At 43.9% G+C, this 25899-nt stretch overlaps 1 protein-coding gene and 2 long non-coding RNA genes across 6 annotated transcripts in view; 2 read left to right on the plus strand and 1 right to left on the minus strand.

Moving 5' to 3' along the window:
* LOC309375358 overlaps positions 1-11452 on the plus strand; it is a 37665-nt gene extending 26213 nt beyond the window's left edge. Inside the window, exon 3 of one of the 2 annotated variants that reach the window (XR_014170848.1) lies at positions 9844-11452. This is a non-coding gene — a long non-coding RNA (uncharacterized lncRNA). Of the gene's footprint in view, positions 1-2664; positions 3044-9843 lie in introns of those variants that run through there. The other variant, XR_014170849.1, reaches the window with a different exon arrangement.
* A 50-nt stretch (positions 11453-11502) lies between these two features.
* Positions 11503-17409, minus strand: LOC309375370. The gene is made up of 3 exons (XR_014170868.1): positions 16425-17409; positions 12930-14584; positions 11503-12565 (listed from the first exon to the last, which is right to left on the minus strand). It is a non-coding gene; the product is annotated as an uncharacterized lncRNA (long non-coding RNA).
* A 186-nt stretch (positions 17410-17595) lies between these two features.
* EPB41 (erythrocyte membrane protein band 4.1) overlaps positions 17596-25899 on the plus strand; it is a 93661-nt gene continuing 85357 nt past the window's right edge. Inside the window, exon 1 of one of the 3 annotated variants that reach the window (XM_081920548.1) lies at positions 17596-17753. The gene's annotated coding sequence lies outside the window, so the exon portion shown is untranslated. Of the gene's footprint in view, positions 17781-25899 lie in introns of all 3 variants that reach the window. The other 2 variants (XM_081920547.1, XM_081920549.1) reach the window with 2 other exon arrangements.

Here is a 25899-nt window from a genome sequence, read left to right on the forward strand (position 1 = left end):
TCAGCCTGGACACTAAGGTACAGCTCTGAGGCCCTCATTTCAAGAAATGAAGTTACAGGGAACCAGGCAGAGGGCCTTCTCGGTAGTGGCGCCCGCCCTGTGGAACGCTCTCCTGGCGGATGTCAAAGAGATAAAACAATTACACGATTTTCCAATGACACCTGAAGGCAGCCCTGTATCAGGAAGCTTTTAATGTGTGGTGTTCTGTTGTGTTGTTGTGGTTGTTGCTGTGTTTCTGCATATTATGTTGGAAGTTTCCCCAGAGTGTCTGGCCCACAAAAAATTCATCATCATCATCTTCAGTGGCTCTTGTAATTTCTTAGTGGTTTCAGCTTGTATTATTTGTTGTATATGCTTCTAGCAAGACAGTGGTACCTTGGTTCTCGAACTCAATCCATTCCGGGAGTCCGTTCCATCCCAAACCATTCAAAAACCAAGGCGCGGCTTCCGATTGGCTACAGGAACTTCCTGCACTCAAGCGGAAGCCGCGTCAGATGTTTAGCTACCAAAAAACTTTCGCAAACCAGAACACTTACTTCTGGGTTTGCGGTGTTTGGGAGCCGTTTTGTTTGACAGCCAGTGGCGTAGCGTGGGTTGTCAGCACCCGGGGCAAGGCAAGTAATTTGCGCCCCCTAACCCGTGGATTTGCGCCCCTAACCTAAACCCCAGATGTTGCGCCCGGTGCGGCCGCCCCCCTGCACCCCCCAACGCTACGCCACTGTCGACAGCTAAGCCGTTTGACTTGGCTTAGTCCTTGGCGCTCTGCTCCTGGCTAGTCCTGTAGCTGTGATTTGCATTTTGCACATGACTGTTTGCTGGCTTCGTCCCACATGGCAGCTCAGGCTACTGACCAGACCCCACCCTTTCCCAACTATGGAGGTAGCAGGTGCAAGACAAATGAGCCTAATCACGTCTCCAAGCTCACTTAGACTCCCCATCCATCTCCTGCGATGGCAGACAAAGGAAGGCCAAAGAGACCATAACCTTGATTCTGGTAGTCATAGAGCTAGATTAGATACATTGCCATTGTCTGGATACAGGACTTCGTGGTTACTTTGATGATGACGCTCACTCACCCCCCGGCAGTCTCCTGCAAGGGGGCAGAAGCAGACAGCTGCTCACAGAAAACAATGGGGGGGGGACACCTAGGACATTGGTGTAGCTGTGCTTGTCTTTCCTCACCGGGCAAAGATAGAAGCAAAGTCAAGATTTCATCCTATTTCTCACGTTGTGAACTGGGTTAGGAAATCACTTTTGCAAGCTCATGCCCTGCTCGCCCCCATCTTCAGGCAAAAGCATCCGATGAAACTTCCATAATGAACTGGAAGACAGACAATGTTTTGTACAGTGGTACCTTGGGTTAAGAACTTAATTCGTTTTGGAGGTCTGTTCTTAACCTGAAACTGTTCTTAACCTGAAGCACCTCTTTAGCTAATGGGGCCTCCTGCTGCACAATTTCTGTTCTCATCCTGAAGCAAAGTTCTTAACCCGAGGTAATATTTCTGGGTTAGCAGAGTCTGTAACCTGAAGCGTATGTGACCCGAGGTACCACTGTAACTCTAAGGTGACAAGTAGCCAGTTTGGTGCCTTAGTTTGGAGAAGAGATGAGTAAGAGGCAACATGACAGAAGATTGCCAAAATTATTCATGATATGGAGAAAGTAGGTAGAGGAAAGATCTCCTCCTCCTTTCATAATGCTTGTGACATTCAGAACAGATAAAAAGAAGTTCTTCCTTTGTGTACCACATAGTTAAACTGTGGAACTATAGTTAAACAGAAACAACCTGGTGTGTTTACTTGCCACCGCCTTTTGTGTGTAGGATTTGGGATGATCAGCTGGCTTGCAGTGTTAATTTAATTAAAAAGTATGGCTTTTTTTGTAAAAAAAATAAAATCCGCTAGAGGGCTCAGTCAGAACCCATTAAGAGTTTGAGCTGGACGGATTCAGACCACCAGTTCCCCCTTCCCAACAAGGCTTCCCTTACGTAACTGATCCAGGCTTAGCCAGACCCAGCAAGAAGCGGAGCATGCAGCCGATCAGCTCCCCCGTAGCCTCCAAATTCCAGCATCGTATTTTCCCCTCTCCCAAACTCTGCTAGATTCTCTGTCATTTCCTCGCTCTCCTTGATTTTTGGGTTGTGAAAATCGGATCCGTATGTGAGATTACCACCCAAAGCTTCCCATAAACCCACATCGCTGAGATTAAAAAACAAACACTCACGCTGGCCATATGCAGGATGCTTGGAGCGTCTGTGTTTTAAATAACACATGGCTGGTTTTTAAACCTTCCTCCCCACCCATCCTAGCTCTTTTTAATTATAAATATACCTCTAAAAAGAGTCCAGAATGAATTTCTGGCTGGTTTAGTTGCCTTTTGCTCTGCAGGAAATCTTAAGGAACAACTGCTGCTAGACTTTAGGGGGAAATAAAGTAAATCTGTAGGTATGAACTCTCTCGCCTTTGTGGATTAAGGTCACTTGTACGTACAGCTGTTTTTGAAAGCTACGTTGCCTGGCTAATCAATATGTTGCCTCTCTCGCTCTTTTCCATGTGTTGCTCTCTGATGGATTCTGCCGGCTCACCTACGGGCTCCCTCTGATTGGCTCCTCTTTTGGTGAGTATGCGCTTCGTTACATTGCTAATAAGCGGAAATGGTCCTTCCAGATGTGGATGGGTTTCCCCTTTTATCTTCTAATTCAGTTCTACTTGATTATCCTACAGCATTTCCCTTCTAATTCAATGGAATGACTTATTTTTTAAAAAATTGTACTCAATTTTTTTTGGGGAAAATGGAGAGGGATGGAAGTCAAATGCCTGAGAGAGGGTTTTAGATGGTAGTGAGTTGTTCTGCTACAATGGATGGCTTTTTCTTTGGGATTTCCCCCCCCCCCATTTGCCTTTTTGAATGGAAGAAGTATATTTAGCCTTCATTAAAAAGCCAGATTAATTTTCAGTCTCTTATTTGCATCCCGGGTGTTTACAAAAACAAAAACAAAAAAAACCCTCAAGAAAAAAAGGGTAAATCAGTTGCTGAATTTATTTATTTTTATATAGGAGATTCTCCTGTAAGAACTTGGAGGAAGAGAGGGAGTAACTTCTCAGATGTTCTTGTTCGTTTAATGGCTCTGAAAAAGAGAGTAGAGAAATCAATGAAGGATAAGCCTGTCAGTGGCTACTAGTCATTAGTAGGGATGCTTTGCCCTGTGTTTCTTACACACCGTACTGTTTCCATTCCACTGCAGTTCGTATTCTGCCCGGAACGACTTTATTGGTCTCGCTGTCCGCATTGGCAAAATCACATAACTTATGCTGTTGTTTAAATTATGTTGTCATTACATTGTTCCACCTCATTCATTTCAAAGCAAAGGGAACACAATGCAAATGGGGGTGGGGGTGGGGAGAACAACGTAATCAATTGCGTATTGTTTGCAGACTGAAAGCAAAAACTGGATTGATATGTATTCCCGGTGTGGGATGAATAAGCGAGGGAACAATTGGGACACTTGAAGCACACTCCTGCTCATTCATTAGAAATCGGGGCCAGCATTTGGCTCCTTTTAAATTCGGTACCAAATTTGCTGGGATTTGACTCTATTTGTGCACTCTCAGGGGCTGTTGATTCCTCCCCAAAAGGGGTTCGTAGTTGGTGCCAGTTAGATGAGCAGTTCCAACTGTAAACCCTGCTGGGATTGGCTGAACTTGAGGGTTCCCTGGCCTGACTGGAAGCCCCATTTGGAGGGTATCTTCCCTTTCCTTTTTATAAAAGCCCCTGTCCCTTTGAAGTTGGATCACCTGCTGCCATGGTGTGATTGACAGGTGGAAGGCTCCACCCATCTGTTAAGGTGGCCCATAGTGGGACCATGGGGAAGCTGATAATCTAGCCCACTGGCAGATGCCGCTCTCCACCCCGACCCAAGTTTCCCTGGGTTTCGGGTCAACTTTCTCTGTATACATACATTCTAAATTGCACGTTGTGGAAAAGGGGCATATTCCACACTTAAAAGGCTTGCTACAAACTTTTCTATGCTTGTTTGGGAATCAGAGTTTTAGCCGGAGCAGTGGACAGCCATTATTCATTGATGAAAGTTGTAAGTCTTTACTGCTGGCCAGATTATTAGAAGAAGACTAAATGCTAGCCTGTTAATGATGGGAGTGGGAAAACATGTGATATGCTTGTTTCACTGGAACTGAGCTTTGCTGATGGAGGATTTGTTAGCTAACTTACGTTGCCTTTTCACCTTCATTTACATATCTTGCAGACCAAATCTATGTTGTCAGTCTCTGATGGGCTAGACTCTGTTGGAAAAGTTCCTTTCAGCTTACAATTTGGAGGGTAGTGTGTGTATGAATAGTATTGCAACAGCTCTGCAGGAATGGGGGTGCAGGGGGTGGAGTCCGCCCCAGGTGTCATCCTTGAGGGGGGTGACAAAATGACACAACATGGGGCGTAGCACTTACCGCCGGGCCGGGCCTGCAGCACGCCTGAGCCACATGTCTCTCCTGGGAGTGACTCGGTGGCTCGCGTCCCCGTGCTGCCCGAAACAGCAGCGTGAAGTTTGCGTCCGCCAGGCGGACTCTGTGGGCAGCTTGCCGTGCCGCCCCCCTGGGCGGATTGCCCCCCCATGGATCGCCCCGCCCCTGTGGACGGATTGCCCCGCCACTCCAAGTGCCAGAGCAGCTAGCTATGTCCCTGCAGCTCTGGTATGGTTCGGAGGGCATGATCTGCTTGAACTCAAGAAGAAACATTTGGTATTGCGCTGTTTCTGAAAATTGCAGCCTTGTGCAAACAGCCAATGAAGGATTTGTCAGGCCACTATGAAAGTGTAAGTGATCACTGTCTTACAACCCCTGTTAGGGAGCTTGGGCCAAAACTAAGCTCTTGCAAATCCCATTGATTTTAATATGAGATAACTTAGTTTTCTTTAAGTTATCAACATGCTGCTTAAAAAAACAGAAAAAAGACTAAGTTCACATAAAGTGACTTTTACACCCCCCCCATAATAAATAACTTTAAAAAGACATCAATTGCTAGTTGGGGCTGGTTGGGGGGGGCAACATTTGGAGGAACACAGAGTTCCTTGCCACTGATTTAAAAGCTGCAAGCCAGGTGGTCTACGGCCACTGCCTCAGACAGCATTGCTAGTTGCAGACTTCATGTTTCCTTTGCACATTGTGCAAGATCCCGGGCATCCTTGTCTGGTCATATGCAGGTTCATGCATGAGATGCCGGACCCTTGAGATCCCTTCCCACTATTTGGTTTTGTGGACCTGTAAGTGCCTGGTTTTCTAAGGAGCAGTGAAGCCATTTATGAACAAGAGTGTTGACATTTGCCCAGGCTTTACCTTGGGAGCTGTTTACTTCCTGTAAAGAGACAGCTGAAATCATCTTTCTCAAAGTGTGAAACAGCATTGCCTCTGGGGAAAACATGCCTTTCCTTTTTGCTTTTCACCAGTTTGATGAACCTGATAGATTTGAAGAGAAGAGGAGGGGAGGGGAAGCAGTCAGTTAAAGAAGAAGAAGAAGAAAAAATGCAAGAAAGATAATAGGGGGACTCTGCTGTGGGTTAGACATCAGGGAGAGCTGTGACAGCTTTGAATTGGCTTAACATACTGGGAAAGGCTCCATAGGTTCATTCTGTACATCTTGATATAAAGATGTTATAGTTATGCAAACCCTGATCCACAGTGCCTGCTGCTAACCATCTTAATTATGTGCTCGCCAGAGGAAATAAGTGGGGCACAGAGGAATATTTTGGCCTGATAGGAACTGCAAAGCATTTTCTTGTATCTCTTCTACCATCAGCTACCGATGTCAGTCTTTAAGGCTCTCCTCTGGGGTCTGCAATTTTCCGTGGTTGGTCTTTGAATGTAAATGGCAGTGGTTATTTATAGCCTCAGAATAAAATCCTTTTGCTTTTCATGTTCCAGACCACAAGAGGCAGCCAGATTCAATTCTCATTATTTTGTCATGAGCTCTGCAGTACTCCCCCCCCAACTCCACACGAAAAAATCCCAGCTCCCAAAGAAACATTCTAGGTTACAGAGCTTATTTTGTTGATACTGTGGAAACAAAAGACCTTAAAAGCAAATCTGAAAACACTTTCATTTTCCACAAAGTAAACACAAACAAATAAATGAGGCAAACATTATGACTGAGGTGGATTTGTTTCTTTATGTATATTATTATTATTCTTGCATGGAAGCAAGCACTGGTATAAGCTAGCTACAATTTAATTTTCAGGGATTTAGCAAGTTGTGCGTCTCTCTGTTTGGTGTGTCGTCAAAGAGCCTTTTCACCATTCTAAAATTATTATCCACCCTTATCCTTAAGGCTTGAAGGAGAGTTGAGACGGGAGCTGTGAATAAAAGTAAAAACGTAAAGAGCTCTCCTCTTATGTGATTACAACATGCTTTAAATTCAAAATTAATTTTTCTAATTTCTGTGTCTGTTCCCCCCCCCCCCAATACAAAATAATGTATTCAGAGCCAGTGTGGTGCAGTGGTTAGAGTGCTAGACCCAAATTTGAATCCCTGCTCCACTGTAAAGTTCACTGGGGTTGCAGTCCTGTACCTCACAAACTTAGAACCCCCATTGAACACGGTGGGATTAAGCTCTGAGCAGGCATGTATAGGATTGCACCGTGGGTGACTTGAGACTAGCCCTTGTCTCTCACCCTGACCCACATCACTTGAGTTGTTGTGATAAAGTGAAGGACTAAGCATGGTTCTTTGAGCTTTTGCGAGGATGCAGTATTGCTTGTTATCATATATTGTATGCTGATTCCAGTCCTTGGGTGGGGCAGGTCATTGCTTATAGAGCCATGAAGGCCCCACCCATTGACAAGAGGGAGGCATGAGTGGACTTGGGGGGAACCCCCAAGCTATGCAGAAGAACCAAAACTCCTTGGGTGGGGAGCGCCCTCAAAATAGCCCAGTGAGAACTTTGTTGGGAAACTTTGCTGAAATAGAAAAAGCAGCAGGAAGATGCAGGCAAGAAACAAACAAAAGTGGCTTTTCTGATGTGTTGATTTTTAATGTCGTACCCCCCCACCCCGCGGTGGCTTTGAATTCAGTCATGTTATCCACAATCTTGGTCAGTGTTGACTTGCTCTTTTTTCTCTTGGAAATCTGCCGTGAAAGCCTTCCAGATATTTGTCCACAACTTAGTGCTGAAATGCATTTTCTGTAGGAAAGGAAATAGTGCTGAATATGTCTCATGAAGAACTGTTTCAGTTCACCCAGTTCCTTAGAACCCATAATGGAAGCCCCCTTAAAAATGCAGGACCCCCCGTTAGTCTTTTCTTTGTAATGTGGTTATACTGTGCTGTTAAAGTGTACTAATAGCTACACAAAGCAATTGTTTTGTGTACCTCAAGACATAGTTAGGTGGCGGTACCATGCAGTGGGATTTTCCTCATGTGAAGAAGTGGTGTATTTTGGATTAAGACCACACATTCTTTTTGGAACAAAGAAAATCCAACTGCATAGGGTCCCTTGGATTCCATTTCCATTTGTTCCTAAAATAAAACACAGGGAAACTATGTGCTCCATTTGGGCACCAGAGACGGAGGGTGAATCTCCTGTACCATCTTGGGTGGCAGCTCATGGCTGCTGCCATTATGTCCTTCCCCAGAATTCTCTGAACATCACATCATTTTGTGGCATATACTGGGGGAGGGCTTATGATGGGGCACCGTTTCCCATAGTGCCCTGGGTATTGTGCTATTATGGGGAATTGTGGGAAAACAAAATGGCCCCCATAGGGGGTGATAGTTTCCCCCAAAGTGTGCAAAAACAAAAAGATGGTTAAGAAGAGGGGCTGCTGCAAGATGTGATGATTGCCACCAACTTGGAGCTCTTTAAAAGAGAATTAGACTAGGCATAGGCAAACTCGGCCCTCCAGATGTTTTGGGTCTACAGTTCCCATCATCCCCGACCACTGGTCCTGTTAGCTAGGGATGATGGGAGTTGTCGTCCCAAAACATCTGGAGGGCCGAGTTTGCCTATGCCTGGATTAGACAAATCCATGGTTTATTCAAGGCTACCAGCCACTGTGATCATGTCCTAACTCCATTATCTGAACGGCATGGCTCTGAATACCAATTGCTGGAGAAAATGTATGTAGAGCAGGGGTCAGCAACCTTTTTCAGCTGTGGACCGGTCCACGGTCCCTCAGAGCATGTAGTGGGCTGGACTATATTTTTTTGGGAAAAATGAATGAATTCCTATGCCCCACAAATAACTCAGAGATGCATTTTAAATAAAAGCACACATTCTAGTCATGTAAAAACACCTGGCAGGCCCCACAAATAACCCAGGGATGCATTTTAAATAAAAGGACACATTCTACTCATGTAAAAACACGCTGATTCCTGGACCATCCGCGGGCCGGATTGAGAAGGCGATTGGGCCGCATCTGGCCCCCGGGCCTTAGGTTGCCTATCCCTGGTGTAGAGAGTGTTGTTGCACTCAGGTCCTCCTTGTGTGTTTCCCAAAGCATGTGGAGGATGCTGAATTAGATGAGCCTTTGACCTGACCCCACAGGGCTCTTTTTATGGTCTCTGCTGCTGTCGCAGCAGGTGGTAGAGGATTATAAAAAGAGATACCAAAATTAAGAAAACTGTAGATGAAAAGTGAGCACCTGAGTGAATGAGGTGTTAATAAACACAAACCAAATGGGATTTTGACGAATGTAACATCATAGTGAGTTGGGAGGGGGGGTGGGCAGGCTGCATCCCTGATCTAATTCCTGGATCCAACAAGGATCCAATTGTCAGACCAGCTTCTTGGTATTGGGCCTGCTAAGTTTGGGTTGGTAAGGTAACAAAGGAAGTGGCTCTGTGCCAGAGGGCAAATGGGTGGGCCTCCCTCCCTCGACTCTAGTAGTTAGAAAGGCAAAAGGTGTGTGGGAGCTAAAAGCTACAAGCAGGCTGGGCAGCTGAGAGGCAGAGCCATGCCTGATTTCTGCTGGGATCCAAGGATTTGGCTGTGGGAGAAGCAAGACCCTCTTGAGATGTTAATGCCGTGAGCCCCTCCATTGTAAGGTCAGGTTGCACATATGTGTAAGTAAACCATGCATCATAAACACACAACAGTCTCTTCTGTCCCTCATTCTGAGAAAGGGCCTGGAACACCGGGAATCTTGCACTGCTCAGATACTGGGGCAGCGTGCAATGCTATTAAGAAAACATTTCATACTTTAGCTGCAGATGCTGGACAGTGCCTTTTATGTAATGGTTGTATAGATATGCAGTTGCTCCAAAGTGCATTCTGCTTTGGGCTTTTTCATTGTTACCAAAACGTCTGTTAGAGGGAGGGGGGGGGATGTATGTGGCAAACATTGCTCTGTGTGTGTGTGTGCGCGCTTAATATCTCTGAGGCATATTCAGGTTTCTTTGAGCTTATACATCTTGGTGAAGCAAAATGTGGCCTAAGCACTGAACAGCTGTCACTATTTTTACCCCCGAACTGTTAACTCTGGTATGAAAGAGAAGCCGCTTTATAAATATAAGAACAAAATTCTGATTAAAACAATAATTCAGAACTTTGGAGGTATACATCTTTATTCTCTGAAATATTTATCCCACTACAGCGCTGCTCTAGATCTTGTCTCTGTTTCCTGTCTTTAAAACCCCCTCCGTAGTAGCCCATTTTCTCGCGCATTGTTTCTTTCTGAACTAATAAACTTAATCGATCTCTTTGCTTGACTGCTCTTTCTTTCACTATAATCCTTTCACCTCTCTATCCTCTTAACTGTTAGCCTAGGAGGGAATCACGGCTCTAATCATGTCATTTCAACCCCTTTCTTAATGACCAATGTTTGTTTTTGTGCTAGATGACAAGTTGAAAGAAACTGGGATTCAAGTAGCTACGCCTCCTCAAATGGCATCCATTCAAGAAACTGTCAAGCACTGAATCTGTTTAATATAGCCAAATGTCTTTATTTTAGGAAATCTTTATAGTAGGCCGTCGTTATTAATATGCATGACCAGAAACATTTTCTCTCTCTCCATAAAAGGCCTTTAGCACGTGGGGGGTTGCATCTGTGTGTCTTTTAGCCACAGGAGCAGTCTATTGTGACCAGCTTGCATCTCCTGCAGTGCTGTCTGTACCATGAGCCCCAAGAGAGGAGAGAAAATGTTTTGAAATTCCCTGAATGCAGATTTGCAGCCAGCTGGCTTTGACACACAAATGAAGGTCGAAAAGGGTGACTTTTCTGAGTTTGAATGGAGGAGGCTATTTTGATTTCCTTTCCTTCTTGGAACCCACAATAATTAGAAGGCAATACAGTTATTTGTATTTATTGGTGGCGAGGCTCCGCTAAATTGTTAGGAATCCAAAATAGAGCATAGGCAAAAGTTGTAGCCATACTCTGTGACTCCTACTAAAACTCTATTTCAATATTTCTGCTGAAGCAATTACAGTGACAAATAATGAAAAAGGGGAAAATAGCAAACTTAAATTTTTTTATAAATTCAGCAACCTATCAGTCACTTAAAAACAGCAGTTGCCAAATACTAAAATTGCCTTTTGGAAGAGATGCACTTTAGACGCCTGTCAGAAAAAAAGCAGAGCAAAAATAGGATCAGATGGACTTACCTTAGAGCAGGGGTAGCCAATGTGGTGCTCTACATATGTTTTTGGGCTCCAATTTATATCACCCCCAGCCAGCATGGCCAATGGAGAGAGATGATGGGAACTGTAGTCCTACATCATCTGGAGGCCCTGTGTTGGTTACTCTTGTCTTAGAAGGGCATTCCACAATCTTGGTGCCATAACTGAAAAGGCCCTGTCCCACATGGTCACTTCCTATGCTTCTGGTGGTAGTGGGGACTTAGAACAAAACCTCATAGGTTGATCTCAGTGCTATGGCAAGGTCATATAGCTGGAGGAAATTATCTGAATATACTATGTACTTGAATATCTTATCTTGATTTGTGTATTAAACTAATTATACTTAGAAATCTACCTTCATGAGGCTTTTCCCTGAAAGGTGGTCCAGAAATACTTTAAAATAAATGAATATCATAAAGAAAGATTTTCCACTTCTATCCAAAATCCTTATATACCTAATCCTGCTCAGAATGGCAGTATCTTCTCACTACCAAGATAAATTAAATTTGAATATATTATGTATTACAAGGATAATCTACTGGAAGAGTACAATTCTGTCCCCTACTATTTGTCATTCAAGACCAAGGATGGATGTTTCACTTTGGTCAAACAATACCGGTATTTCCTAAACTTTACCGTAAGATTACAGACATTGTTCTTTTATTTAATTTTTAGAAACATTTATCTTCAATATCATAAAGGAAAACATAAGTTGGTGCCCTGGAAACAAACATAGCAGTTAACACAAAATGTTGTAAATCTCATAGTTCTTCAGGAAACTATGGTTTTTAGTCTGAAGTGGATAAGTTGCATACAGGCTAAGGTGGATTAGTTACAGTTCTGCATATATATATATATATATATATATATATATATATATATATATATATATGTTTTTATATACTGCCATATCATAAAATATCAGGGCACTTATACAATGTTTTGAGAACATTGTATATGTCTTTGTGCTTGGAACAATAATTTTAATAAGAGGAACCAAAGGCTTCATTAGCTATTGGCAATGGCCTTGTCTGAAATGCTTTGATTGCGGTCCACTCACTCAACCCTTGAACTCATAGGAGGAAGGTGATATATAAAATGTAATAATGTAAACAAACTATTCCCTTCACAGCTAAATCCAGTATCTATCTTTAGGGCTGCTTCTCAATTTCTGTTGATAGCAGGTGTATATTGCAGACTGCTTAAAAGTACTGCTAAATGAAGCAGCCTCTTACAAAGCTTTTATTTCTACACACACTTGGATTAAAAGCCCGAGCTATGAATTATTAGGAAGTCTTCATTTAGAAATGAGATAGACATAAGGTTTGGCTTACTTAGTGTGTCGTCTGAATCCTGGATCAGGGCTAACCTATTTCCTACTTAATCAAGTAGGCTTATAGCCAAGAACAAACCTGCTGAGCTAAAAGGGCCAGAGAGGAGCAAAGTGGCTGTGATGTCTTCCCTGGGAAGACAGCATTTTTGTGCTAAGTCATAGTCTGGTTTAGTGTTACATGCAAATGTGCCCGGTAGAGATACTGGGACAGACAAATGTACCGTATTTATTCAATTGCATATTTATCCCACCCTACCTCCCAGTAAGTTGATAAGAGAGGTAGCCTGGGCTTGAGAGAGTGTTTGCTAGCCCAAGAACTTCAAGGAACTGAGCTTCATGGATTTGAACCCAGGTTTTCTGAACCATAACTAGACTCACTAGTCAGCCACTCTAACCATTACAGTATACTATACTGTATAGTGACATCAGCATACTGGTGATTTTTTTTGGGAAGAGTCACTGAAGAACACACAAACAGGTTTTTTAGGTGAACCTTAACCCACTAGCTATTATCTGATGCATAATATGAATTTCTCATCTACCTTAAAGCACATTTGTTGCTTGGTCTTTTCTTACACATGGGGAAAATATCCCCGCTAAATTAAGAGTTACAGTTAGCTTAAAGGTAAAGGGACCCCTGACCATGAGGTCCAGTTGTGGCCAACTCTGGGGTTGCAGCGCTCATCTTACTTTATTGGCCGAGGGAGCCAGTGTACAGCTTCTGGGTCATGTGGCCAGCATGACTAAGCTGCTTCTGGCAAACCAGAGCAGCGCACGGAAATGCCGTTTTCCTTCCCACCGGAGCAGTACCTATTTATCTACTTGCACTTTGACGTGCTTTCAAACTCCTAGGTGGGCAGGAGCAGGGACCGAGCAATGGGAGCTCACCTCGTCACGAGGATTCAAACTGCCGACCTTCTGATCGGCAAGTCCTAGGCTCTTTGGTTTTAACCCACAGCGCCACCCATGTCCCACAGTTAACTTACATGAGTGCATTTTAAATACCTGTGCTTGTGGGCAAGCTGCTTAAGCCAGAGGCGTTCAGGCGCTGGTGTAAATGTCAGTGAAGAGGAGAGGAAGGACTGGACGCTGCTTTTCTATGCTGTCCTAAAATGTTAGGCACAAGGCCACAGTGCAGTATGACTTGGCAGGCAAGTTCTGGAATGAACTTTCTCTGGCGTTAGATCTACCCTTTTGTTTTAAGGGAATGCACTTCTTTAATGTGCCATCACAACTCTTCGGAAATAAGGGTTTTGAGATGTTGTATCTCACTTTTCTCCACCGAACAGATGTAGCAGAATTGCTTCACATTGTGGTACTGTAGTAGTTTGAAGTAAGGCGGAAATAAGGTGTAAATAAGGGACAATCCCAAATTGTTAAGCTCTTGCCCTGGCCTTTACTTGCCAGGATTCTGCCCTGGATATATGCTTTCATTCAAAACAAAGATTTGGTAGGAACTGTTCCTCATTCAAAGGCTCCTCCTTCTTACGAGTTCCTTCTTCAGATCGGAGTTGAGCAATTTGGTGTTCCTTCAGGGGTTAGGTTTTAAAAATACGCACAAGACGAACTTAAAAGATATGATTCAGGTAGGTAGCCGTGTTGGTCTGATGCAGTAGAAATAAATTAAAAAATTAAAAACTTGTCCAGTAGCACCTTAGAGACCAACTAAGTGATCTCTAAGTTGGTCTCTAAGATGCTGCTGGACAATTTTTAATTATTTATTAAAAGATACGGTTAGGGGACAATTCTTCCTGATTTTGTTACTTGCTGTTATTGTGGTGGTATCAGTGTGCATGGCTTTGTAGAAAAAGACAGGTCCTTGCCTCAAGGAGCTTACAAATAAACGTCAAGGAGGTATCTCCTCTTACAAAAAATAAACACAGTAGCAGTCACCTGTCAAGTTTCTGGTAACGTCAGAGGAGTCCTGTTTTGATTAGAGCAAAGGACCATCTCCATTTAGACTCCTTCCGTTTCCACAGTGGCCTGCCTCTGGGAAGTCTCTGAGATGAGCAAAGGGAGGCAGTAGAAGGTAGCACCACTACTCGGAAGCAGTGACTATTCCCCCATTGCCACTAAGGTGGCAAAGACCTGGCTTCACAGAGGACAGTGCTCTATCTGAAAGGCTGTCTGCCCAAGTTGGTTTAAAGTATCATAAGAAGGGAGAGCATCGGTCTTGAAGTTGCCCATCAATGGCAGCATGTGAATAACAGATGAAGTACAGGCAATGGCTGATTCACACATGTCCAATTGGTGCATGACTCTCCATGCGCCGATTGTGGCGACCCGGAAGTGGCAGGAAAAGGGGGCAGAATGGGGGGTAGTGGGGCGGAGCTGTCTTATGTGCACTTTGCAGTCATGTTGGATTATCTGGAACGCAACCCCTGCACAAATCACGGATTGATTGTAGACACCCTGGTCACCTGGTCACAGTCTTTCCTACAATGGTGAGGTGTACTTCCAAATTTTCTCCTATGCATACAAATTAGCACATGCAAAGTTTATGCAAATCTGTGTATTCTTCATTGATGCGTAAGTAGTCATAATCCCTGCCAGTCACAAACACTTTAGGGATGAAGCATCCTTTATCTCAATCTCTGGCAGCTGTGGCCTTCTCCGTGTTTGGGGGTAGGAGTTGATCTGGAAAAAAAAAGTTTGACCCTGCCTTTAGTTCTCACAAATTAGCGTTATAATTTATATAATGCAGTCTATGCATCTGGTGCTTTTACAGTGTACATGTTTGACAGGTTTCTACCCAAAGGGTTTACAATCTGGTTCCTGAGTTTGCTTCCCCCATCCATGTCCCAGCCTCTTTCTTTTGTGTAGTGCCTTTTAGATTGTGTGCCTGAGGGCAGAGACTATCTTATTTTAATGATTTTTCTAAGCCGCTCTGGGAGCCTTCTTCAGCCAAGGAGCAGGGTAAAAATACTAAAAATAAGTAAACACGTCTAAAAATAGACACAGGGAAAAGATAAAGGGAGAAAATGGAGGTAAGGGTAAACGGGGCAGATGCGTGATTGTTGTGATTATAAGTACTTTAGTTTAGTCACAAGAGGTTAATGCATTGATCAAAAGGCTTCCTGGAAAAAGGTGAATTTGGCAGAGGAATTTGGGGGAAGTAAGAGTGGTGATCACACAATGGGGAACAGGTCCATGTATAAGGATCAAGTTCCTGGCTTGGGGAAGCTTGACCATTGGTAATGGCATGATTGGATAACTGCAGTGTGCTACCTTTGGGGGTTATCTCTGGAGGCTGTGGCTGGTGCAGAACGTGGTGGCTAGGTTGCTTGTGGAGGCAAAATATCACCCACATACTGTATAACACCTTGCTATCAGGATTTGCACTGATTGCCAATCTGCTACCAGGCCAAGTTCACTGTGTTGGTAACTAACATATTAATGCCCTGGATAATTCAGGACCAAGTTACATGAGAGACTGCCTTGCTCTTTTTATGTCCGGTGGATCCCTGGGGTCTGTGGGGAGGATTATCCTGCAAGTTCCAAAGATCTCAAACACCAGCTCTGCAGTAACTCTATGGCTTGCCCCTGTTCCTATCGAGAAATGACAGGCCCCTCTATCTTTCCAGAAACAATTTAAGACACTTTTGTTCCGACTGGCATTCCCAACTGGATAAATGGGTCTTTGCCATGAGTGTTTGTTTTGTATTGTTTTAAATATCGGTTTTTATCTGATTTCATTGTCTTGATTGTGTAGAAGGCAATTAATATGTTGTTGTTGTTGATGATAATAATAATGGAAGAAAAGGCAGGGTTGTTTCATGGGGAAGGAAACCTTTCGGAGGCTGGGGGTGCTGGAGGTGGATGAGCAAGGAGAACAGGGAAGAATTGGTCAGATCATAAGAGCAAAGCCATGTAGGGTTTTGAAGGTAAGGGTGAGAAGTTGGTGCAGGATTTAGGAGGGGTGTAAAACAGCTCCAGTGATGGTCAGGGAAGTGGCAAACTAGCCCTCCTCTAGCCTGTCGCTGTCATTGGCTCTATCTCTGGTAGACTGCTCTACCAGACCTATGGGTACCAGCCACCTGTGTTCCAGCAAAATAAAGACTAAGAAGCAAGATACATGTTGCAAAACATGTTACCGATTATGTACACGATTTAAAAAGAATAAGGGATACTACTGGTGCTTTTGCTTTCCGTATGAAGTTATTATAGCGAATCAAAATAAGTAGCATGGGAGTTTTTGTGTGTTTGTGTGTAGGAATAATGCTAGTTTTTATCAGTTGGGGCCTGCAGGCAAACCAATTGATTATTTAATTTCTGTACTGCTCAATAGATTAAAAATATCTCTGATTTCTGTACAAAAAAACTGAGACACCTTAAATAAAAAAATTTAAAAAACGGTTACAAACGTTACATTAATACAAAAAATACTAATATATATAAATTAATATAAATTCATTTCCCTTTGGACACACTTTCCCCCCTCAGCCTCACCCAGGGTCCCAGCAAACTCTCAGCTCACCCGCAAAAGTCTCATACTGAGAAGCGTTCCTGGAAACAGCGGACATTACCCTAGTCTCAAGCTAGACTTGCTTTATATGGACAGGCCCAAGGCGGATGGTACTTCCTGCCCACAGCTGTGTCCAGTTCAGCAACACTTTGCACCCAGTTCCAAGTGCAGCAGGTTTGTTGAGTCCCCCTCCCCCCCCCAGGGTGGCGGGTGGTCCAGAGGATGGGGAAAGGCCCCCACTCCACACACTCTTCCTTCGCCCTCTGTCCTTTCCTCCTTCTACAGCTGCTATTCCTGCAAACACCAGGTGCCAGGCACAAACAGTGGGGAAGGTGTGCTGCTCCCTTGGAGGCATCCGGTTGCTGGCTCTTGGCAACTGGATGCTGGACCAGATGGGCTCCTTGCCCTCTTCCAGCAGCGGTGCTCTAAGGTTGTGCGGACATGCTCCCATTGACCAGTGCTTGCTCCTGCTGGTTTGGGAAAAGGCGTACAGGCGACCATATACTCCTCCTTATCATATGCTCTATCCCCTCTCTCCACCCAGCTTTGATCCAAATGGGGGTGGTACTGTGTGTACACCCCCCTTTGTGTATTATGGTTCCTAAAACATATTACATTTTCGGTGTGGTGCCGTTTTGTTTATGAAACCTGCGAACTCCTTGGTAAGAGAAGGGGTTGTTGTGCGTATGGCCAAAAAAATAAATAAAATCCTTTTAAGAAAGAAATATTTCTTAGCGCGCGCGCGCATCCCCCCTCCTCTTTATGTGGGGAGGTGGACGGAGAGGAGGCGGCGGGCGCGCGCGCGCACCATCCTTTCACACTGACCCAGATGGCCGTTGGTCTCATTCGGGTTCTCCCCCCCCCCACTTTTTGGTGGCGAAGCACCCCTCAGTTTTGTGCGCGCGCAACCTCTCTCTCCCGCCCCCCACCTCGCTCCATCTGGTGCGCGCGCTTTTATACCTTCCGTTTCCACTACTCCCCCCCCCCCTTCCTCAAATAAACCCTCCTCCCCTTCGCGTGCCGCGCGGGCAGGCAGACAGGCGAGCTTGCTGCCCCCATTTCTCTCTCTCCCTCCCTTTTAATAACCACACGCACACACTCTCTCTCTTCTCCCCTCCCTTCCCCCAATGGCTGAGCAGCAAAGCGGCTCCGCCTTCCTCTCCCGGCCAATAGAAACTTACTACTATGTTATGGGGCGGGGGAGCGGGAGGTGGTTGTAGGAGAGAGAGAGAGAGAGACCTGGGGCCCCTCTTTTCCCCCCGCCTCCTTTTCTCCTCCTTCGTTGGGCGCCTTCGGCAACCACTATCAGCGCCCAGCATCAGCCGCTGGGGAAGAAGGCAGGCAAGTGAGGCGACCATAAGCGGCGGGGTAAGGGGAGAACAGCGGAGTGGGGGTCGGGGGGGGGGAAGAGAGAGATTCCACAGCGCGCGCGCGCGCCTCCCGGCCGTTGTTTTTTTTTTCGCTTTTACCTCAGAGAGGGACGCGTGTATCTTGTTTGTGTGGAGGGAGACGGTTGGCTAGCGCTGAGGGGAATGAGCGGGGTGGCGAGCGGCGGCGGCGGCGGCAGCAGCGGTGGGGGGGGGAAGGCTCAGGGGGGAGAGAGCTCTATGGCCCCCAGGAATTGGGTCGCATTTTAAGGTGCCGTCCTTTGCCTCAGGCGAGCCTCATGGTGGGGAAAAGGGTAATAGCGGCGCGCGGCTCTGAGGCGCAGCGGGAGCCTCCTGCGTTGCGCCAAGCGGGGCGCATCGGGATGTGGCGCGGGGAAGGGAAGGGAAGGGGGTGGTCTCTCTCTCTCTCTCGGCTGGATCCCTGCCTGGCGCTGAAGAAAAACCACGTTTAGCGCTAGCGGCGCCTCTTGAAAACCGTATGCGTGTGTGTTGTGTGTGTGTGCGCGCGCGCGCGCGCGCTTGTGTGCTCGGGCGCGCGCTTGTGTGTGTGCCTCGCATCATCCCTGCCAGGGGATGGGGAGAATTATGGGATGGGTAGGCTGTGTGACTCCATAAGAAGATCGCCTTGGATTGTTGGTGGGGAAGGGTTGTGAGGGGCGGGGAGAGGAAGGAATTAAAAGGAGAGATGGCGGGTTAGCATCGGGGGGGATGGCATCCATTTAGTGTCCTGCTCTCCCTCCTCCTCCTCCTCCTGGAGATTTGCTTGCAGGGTGGGCGGAGAGAGAGAAAAATATAGATGCGCTAAATTAAAATCTCTCTTCCCTCTTATTTCCCTCCTCCCATTTTTTAACCTTCTATTTTTTTGGTATTTTTTTGTCGTCGTAATGACAGGAAAGGAGGAGGATGATGGTGGGCAGGAGGATATGGCAGTGACAGGTTGGAGTCTGAACGGGGTGGGGGGGATAGAGAGGACCTTCTTCCGCAGTTGTATAAGCGTTGGAAGGAGGGGGAGGGGAGAGAAACAAAGCAGCTCAGGTAGAGGGGGATGGCTTGCAACATTGAGATGGAGTCCGAGCAGTCAGTTGTTGCTAGCAGATGCTGTTCACATGTGTGTCCTGCTTACAGAGAACGTTGTAGCTGCCTTAAAAACAATACATACTGTTAGATGTGAGCACTCAATCTTCCTCATTTTTGTTTTGTTTTGATCGCATTTATACACGTCTTCCCAAATACAGTTCAGAATAATTTTTTTTGCATTTGCTCCTGTGAACATCAAAGAATATTATGTAGGTAGCAGAAGTAGTTCGAAATTTCAAAGTGATATAAAGCTAAACTATTCATGGACACCCAATGATTTTTACCTCTCACATTTAAAATAAAGGTTATGGGAAATCTTTGGGATATTTTTTTATTTGAACTGGCTGCAATATTTGATGGGTAATGTGTTTATTTCCTGTGGGTTTTTTTTTCAACCATGGGAAATAGGATGGGTAGGTCTTTCTTAGATGAGACTGTGATATTTACCCCAACTTTGAAATTGTAGTAACTTGGAGCTACAAATTTTGACCATACAGGGAAATAAGGAGTCAAGATACAAATATTCGTTGAACTGTGTCACATTTCATTCATTTAACACCAAAGGTCTGCAGAAGGAAACAAAGAGAGTGGGATATTAACAGCATATAAACTGGGTGAGCCAACCCTGCCTAAGGCAAGAGGTAGCATTTTGTCTACCCACTTTGCTTAATCTGCACCCTTTGAGATAAGTAAGGAGGCCTTACTGCTTCATCTCCTCCTGGCCTTCACAACTAGGGCTGAATGCTGCAGCTTGGCCTTGGCCTCCTTACCCTGCCAGTGTGTCCCATAGACCTGAAAGTAAGTCACAGGACTGCCTTTAAAGTGGCTAAGAGAGCTCACCAGACTTAACTACGTGACAGCTTCCTGCCCCTGCCTGCCGATGTGGCCAGTTGTGACTGCACATACCCAAACCACATTTTTAAAAAGCTTCAAGTGCCGTATTTTTCGCTCTATAACACACACCCAACCATAACACGCACATAGTTTTTAGAGGAGGAAAACAAGAACAAAAATATTCTAAACGAAAGTGGATGTATGATTTTTGTGGTTCATGCTGTGGCGACAGACATGTGATCTGACAGTGAGTTTGGAGTAGCCCAATGCAAAAATCCTGAGGATCCATGTGGATCCATGCTTTGTAACCACGTTTTTGCACCACTGCGGCCCCAGGCAACAGTGGGTGCGTGATTTTTTTGGTGCAAGATGTAGCCATGGACATGCTATGTGATCTGATGGTGAATTTGGGGTGACCCAGTGCAAAAATACTGAGGATCCATGTGGATCCGTGCTTTGTAACCACGTTTTAAGTGGGATGGGAAGGAAAAGCACTCAAGGGACAAGGAGCACGCGTGGGGTGGGTGGAGAAGGATGCTGCTAATAATGAAGAAGAGGGGTATAAGGGGAGAAGGCTCCTCTCCCACTTTGCTCCTTTAAAGCAAGCAGGCTCTGCTTTTCTTCCTCCTCCCCGCTCATCCCTGGCTTAGCAAGCTGAAAAACTTTGCTGCTATGTAGCGAGCTGAGTGCGGAGGAGAGAGGGACAGAGAGCCTGCTTGCTTTAAAGAACCAACCATACAGGAGCTGCTTACACTCTCCCGCTTTGCTCCTTTAAAGAAGCAGGCTCTCTGTCCCTCTCTCCTCCCCACTCAGCGGCTCTTCTCCCGCTTTGCTGTTTCAAAGTGAGCCACGGAGGAGGGAAGGAAGGGGAACCATGGAACCTCTGCTCACGACTGCAGCAGATCCCCCCCCGCCACCCGTAGGCATTCCCTCCATAACACACACAGACATTGCCCCTTACTTTCTAGGAGGAAAAAAGTGAGTGTTATGGTGCAAAAAATACGGTAAATTTTCATTCAAAATTTGATGCAGCAGTTTTAACTACATCCATGTAGCAAGCAGCACATGGATGTATACATAGCATATGGTGAAGTGGGTATTGGCCCACAAAAGCTTATACAGTCATACGCCAAATCGCAACCAGCACATGCGCAGATGCACCGCTGTGGGTTGCAAACGCTGCGGGTTACGAATGTGCATCCCGCACGGATCATGTTTGCAACCCGAGCATCCACTGTATTGCAGTATGAGGTCCTTAAGACACCACAGGAATCTTTGTTGTTTTTGCTGCAATAGACTTAACACAGTTGCTGTTCTGGAAATAGTAAACATGGATGGCAGTAAAATTAATATTACAGAATGCTGTAATAAGGATTACATGTGTGAGGTCTCAGACTGTAACTTAATGTATCTGTAGTCTTTCTGATCTATTTTGCACTTCAAATTTTCTGTATAAGCTGGTAGTAAAGGCTGTATATTACAAATGTATACGTACTGTGATGAAGTATTGCAGTATCAAGTTGTAAAATAAAGGTGTGTGGAGAAAAGGTTTTTCAGATACAATTTCTCTCCTAGGAATCTAGTATTCAGGGTTTTAGCAATATCCACTTTATCTTGAGTCCACTGGCAGCTTTATCAGTTGTACCAGCTGTCAGAGTTTTGTTTAATGATGTAATCCTGTGTTAATAAGAGAATTCCAGCTGCTGAATGCATTGAAGCAGTTCATTTGCCTTTTGTAAACAGTCAAAATATATTGGGCCTTAAATTTCATATTTATTTGTTGCAGACTTACTCATTTTATCAATCTCAAAGAGACCTGGACTGTACAAAGTCAAGCTATATGTGGCTTCTTGTAACTGAATCTTTAACTCAATCTATTGGTTATACGATGCTGTGTTTTATTGCTTCATTGAGTAAACCAGCGGGGTAATGAAGTGTTGGTTTTCTTGCTAAGGCACTAGATTTTCTACATTCATTCTTTGGCTGATCTGACTATAAAGCAGTCTGAGGTGACTGATAGTAGATTTTTGGGGTTGAAACTGATGGATGAAGATACTTGAAAACTTCAAATAAATTATTATAATGTACACTAAATTTTGAATGGCTGAAAATAGACACTGGGGCAATGTGCAAAAAGGGCTGGGCTGTCACGCCAGTTCTTGGTGACGTGCCTACTGCTTTACGCTTCAATATCAGCTTAATCATTTTCTCAGTCTGGAGGATTGTATGTAGCCAAACTTCGCACAGCATGCTTTCTACCAAATCTCTGTTGAGCTGATGGAGTTATGCATCCAGGAATGACTATTATGGTGGGTTGTAAATAGTTAGGTTTTCTGTATGAACGGCTTGAGGAGCGCTTAGTGATATTGGAGGATAGAAGTTCACTATCTAATCTGAGCGGTAGTGCCCAGTAGGCCACCTGGCATTGCTGAGGACAACTTTATCCCTTATGTTGTCAAACTTTAAATCATTTGTGCCTATTTGTCATGGATAATCCAATCATTCAAAACAACATCCTTGGTTGTGGAAACGTCGTAACTTAAAAAGTGCTCAGCTATGAAGTTTAAACTCTTGTATGCGATAAAAACATACCAGCCTGGCTGTAGGACTCTTGTTAGATATAAGCCAAAATATATACTGTAGTTATGCGGATGATCATTGTTTATAGTTCCATGTGAATTTATCTCATTTGAAAAGTCCCCCTCCCCCGCAAACTGCAAGTGCATTTTCAAAGGCTTAGTTATGGAAGGTAGTTGTCAGATAAATTCTCTCATGAACTGTAATTGTGGCTTATTGTGTAATGGAAAATGACTCCTGTAGTTTTCGAACCATCAGCAAGATAACTTACTCGTTTTAAACCCCTTGTATTCAAGTATTGTTTGATACTATGTTTTTGTTGCTGTGTCGCTTGATGTTTTGTGTTTGCTGCTCTGTATAACAGGGTGAAGTGATCTTCAGTCTTACTTGCAATAAATGAATGTGACATTGAATGTGGCATTGAATTTTGCCATTTTGATTTGCCCTGCTGGAATTTCATTACTTCTAAGACACCACAGCAACATTCAACAAGCAGTAATCTAAAAAGGCTATAGTTCAGTGAAGAACATATGCAACTATACACAGATAATCTTCCTGTTTGTGAATGGATGCAGTACTTTCAGTATTATCACAAACATTTCTTCCAAATTATGTACTTGTTTGTAAAACACAGAATAAGCAGAATTCCTTATAGCAATTTGTTATATGCACTTTGATTGACATCACAGCTATTAAACATTTTATCCCACTTCTCTTCTCCTTACAGAGATGCTCAATATTACTTACAAAATCCAACAGAATTAAAACATTAAACTACATTATTAAAACAATAAAATAAGTAACATAGGTGCAAAGAACATAAGAGAAAGCTTAAGAAACCGTTCAGTAAATAATAGTTAACTTAATCAATGACAGAGTTAAAGCTTGCTGAAAGTGATAAGTCTTCAGTGGAAAAATAGATTATCTTAATCTTTAAGTTATTGAGGCAGCGAGTTCTGCTGTCACATATGAGACCCCTTCATGCATTGCTATCAGTTGAACGCACAATAAAGTTATATCATTTGACCTTAGGGGATGGGCAGATTCACATAGGAGAATCTGCCTTTAAGTAGCTTGTAAGTTAGTTTAACTAAGGTACCCAATGGAGTATCTTTTAAATATATTTCATTGATTTTTCAAAATAACATGGAATAACAACCACCCCACTTAACCTAATTAAGTTTTTAAAAAAGAAATGTTTTTATTTAATTTTTCCAACAACGTGCAAACATAAATAATATGATAAAATAACTGTGCATTTGTTCACATTTTCTCTTGAGCTAAGTTCTACATAGAGTACATCTGTGAAATTAATGGACCTAACGTAGTCATGCCCAGTACAATTTTAATGGGTGTACTCTGAATAGGATTAGTAATGGCTACAACCCACTGTGTAGATATTGTTGGTTTAAGATTTTCAAACTTATGTAAGTCTATTGGAGTTCTTCAGTGAGATAAGTACTGTATTGGGTATGTTTAGGTCACACACTTGGTTCATGAGGAGTAGTGGTGAGTCTCAACTTGTCTGGCCAGTGTCCTGCATAAAGTGAATGTGTGTGCTAAAATCTGATCATATCCCAAATCTTTTGCAACATAGTTGTTTCACAGAATAATCATTCAGGGGTTCCTTGGCAGATAAGCCAGCGTGGAAAATAATCCCTGAAAGACGACAGTTTGGAAACCACTGTTGTAGTAGGAGATGAGATTATAAAACTTTTCAGAGAGTAGTACACTGAAGTGCAGACAGATTTGGCTTTGTTTATCAAATGGATTAGATTGGAATGTTCATGGCTTGTAGTTAATCCAGATAATAATATTAGTTGTTAATGCTTGTCCTGTTTAATCTTGTGAGCAGTAGTTCCACATTAAACTTCCAGATATTAACTCATGCTGTTCTAGTTCTCATTTAAAGGAGCTGTTTAGTTTTTTGGGTAGGGTTTGCTAGTTCTGGGGGTAGGAAGAAGCATTAGTAAAATTTTGGAATTCTCATAAGCAGGGCTTTGTGAAATCTGTAACTATTATAATCATTGTATCTGTCATTTGACAAGCGAGTGCCTGACCACAAATACAGTGGTACCTCAGGTTACATACGCTTCAGGTTACATACGCTTCAGGTTACAGACTCTGCTAACCCAGAAATAGTGCTTCAGGTTAAGAACTTTGCTTCAGGATGAGAACAGAAATCGTGCTTTGGCGACGCGGCAGCAGCAGGAGGCCCCATTAGCTAAAGTGGTGCTTCAGGTTAATAACAGTTTCAGGTTAAGTACGGACCTCTGGAACGAATTAAGTACTTAATCTGAGGTACCACTGTACACTGTCTAGGAAGTGCTGTTGTATTTGTTTAGATAGGCAACTTAAAAAAAATTGGGCTGTGATAGAAAACCATATCATTAGTGTATCTATCTTCATTTGTGTGTTCATAGGGAAAGCATCTGTGCTGGTAAATGTGCATCTCTTTCATCTTGTGAAGTTTTGTACTTGCCCTCCCACATGCCATGATGGATAGTTTTTCCCATCTGTTGTTGGGAAATCAGAGCAATGTGATATTGCTGACATTTATTGAAAGGGCTTCTTGTAGGTTCAGCACGTGAATGAATTCTTATGAATGCAAGGAAAATCTTTTATTAGGTTGCCTGTGTCACAAGAAGCAGAACATACTGGCTTTAAAATATACATGATTTGGCTGTAGGTTCCATCTTAGTTTTTCTAACTCAAGCAGCTGCCAAACTTTCCAATGAGAATGTGATAACATTTGTGTTATTGATATAGTAGGAAAAGAGTTACCCTAGAAATTATTGGCTGCTGATTTGCATACGTTTAATTCCTTCTTGCTTTGCTGTATAATCTGTGGTCCGTTACTAGTCCATGGAATCACAGTTGTGCAAGTTGTTTTTAAGAGAAAGTTGGAAGTCTACCATGGATGTACTACTGGCACATTTGTGGTGCAGTGGCACTATTGCTTAGCCAAATTTTGCTCATATGAGGAGGTGAAAGAGCGAAGTTTTTCCTCTTAAGTGACTGCCTATGGCACAGTAAATCCCCATGATAGTAACATCCACATAGGCAGCCTTGTTGTGTTTAGTATTCATAGGATAAACCCAGACTTCTGTTCTTAAAAGTATATGAGCAGGCTGCAGTCTACCATTTACTTGAAAACCTGAGACTGTCAAGTTTAACCTTGCATTCAGAAGGGTTGGGTTGGGATAGAAACCAGCCTGGTAGCCATGGGCTAGAAGGAATTACAGTGGTACCTCTGGTTGCAAACGGGATCCGTTCCGGAGTCCCGTTCACAACCTGAAAGGAACGCAACCCGTGTCTGCGCGTGTGCAGGTTGCGATTCGCCACTTCTGCACATGTGCGTGACATCATTTTGCACGTGTGCAAGTGGCGAAACCCAGAAGTAACCCTTTCTGGTACTTCCAGGTCGCTGCGGGATGCAAACTGAAAATGCTCAACGTGAAGCAAACATAACATGAGGTATGACTGTACATGAAGGCAAATGCAGAAAATTCAGTACAGCCAACCTACCATAGATTAATGGTCTTGAGCAGGGCAGGCTACTACTTTTGATGGGCTTATTATATAGACACCTGACTCCCAGGCATTTTGGC

Source organism: Podarcis melisellensis (genome assembly GCF_964234715.1).
Source record: "Podarcis melisellensis genome assembly, chromosome: 8".
In the NCBI taxonomy this organism is placed as follows: domain Eukaryota; kingdom Metazoa; phylum Chordata; class Lepidosauria; order Squamata; family Lacertidae; genus Podarcis; species Podarcis melisellensis.